This window comes from Porites lutea, chromosome 1 (assembly GCF_958299795.1).
Source record: "Porites lutea chromosome 1, jaPorLute2.1, whole genome shotgun sequence".
In the NCBI taxonomy this organism is placed as follows: Eukaryota; Metazoa; Cnidaria; class Anthozoa; order Scleractinia; family Poritidae; genus Porites; species Porites lutea.
Window position 1 is genome coordinate 43949042 of NC_133201.1, and position 1167 is coordinate 43950208.

Consider the following 1167-nt stretch of genomic DNA (forward strand, 5'->3'; position numbering starts at 1 on the left):
GTAACTTATAATGGAAACTTTATTTGTGTTTTTGAATGTACAATTGGAAATCTCGTTACGTATAGGCAATTTACAAAAGCTGCTTGAGATTGGATTATTTATAAAAAGAAAAGCAAACAAAAAAAAACAAAGACAAAAACAAAAACAAGAACAAAAACAAAAACAAAAACAAAACAAAAGCCAGAAAAAAAAAATCAAAATTGCATTAAGTCTGGGCTATCCCAGTTCCTATTTCTACAACAAAAGATATATGTTGCTCTAATGGCTATATTTATCATTTTCTTGATTATATAACGTTGCTGCTTTTTGTCAATAATAATAATATTAATAATAATAATAATAATAATAATAGTAATATTTACCCTTGGCAGTATTAATAGCACTTATGCTAATGGGGTCGAGCAGATGACTGAAACAAATAATTCAAATTGAACTTAACAGGGTTAAGATTCCCTGGCCGGAGGCAAACCAGCTGGCTATTTGCAAGCGTGGCCGAGGATTTGAACTCGGAACTACCGTAAACAAATCCAGCTGGCGGTCAGGGCGGGACTTGAACTCAGGACCTCCGAATTACAAGTCCAGCGTTCTAATCGCTCAGCCACTCTGCGATATATAATGCATATGTCTTAGATGCTGTAAAGATGCTTTATAACAAGGAGTCCAGAGCAATAGATAACCGACGTTTAATCTACATGCTTACTACACCGATCTGACAACCTCCTGCTCACACATCACAATACAATCCCATATACGGTAGCAACACTATATAGATATATGTAAAGGAGTATCAGTCAAGAACGTAGTCAGCAAACGTGCTCGCGCAGGCTGGGGGTAGCGTTTCGCAGGCGCAACATTGAGCCGCGACGGAAGACCATCACCGTAGGAGTCCTCTTTCCCTTGACGGGAGGTCTTGAAGTCGAGCACGCTCTTAAAGAACGAAGAGTTTCTCGTAACAGGGACGCCTTCAGCATTTTCTGCAGTGATCTTAGACCCTTTGATCTTGATGACAGTCCGCGGTATCGGGTTATACGGTGTGTCACCTTTGTTCTTTGTCTCGTCTCTCTTGACCAGTACAATGTCGCCTTCTTTGATGGCCGACGGCTTAACGTACTGCTTGTTGTCCGCGTGCTCCTTCATTTTAGCCTTCGCTGCTTGGTCACGCTACCT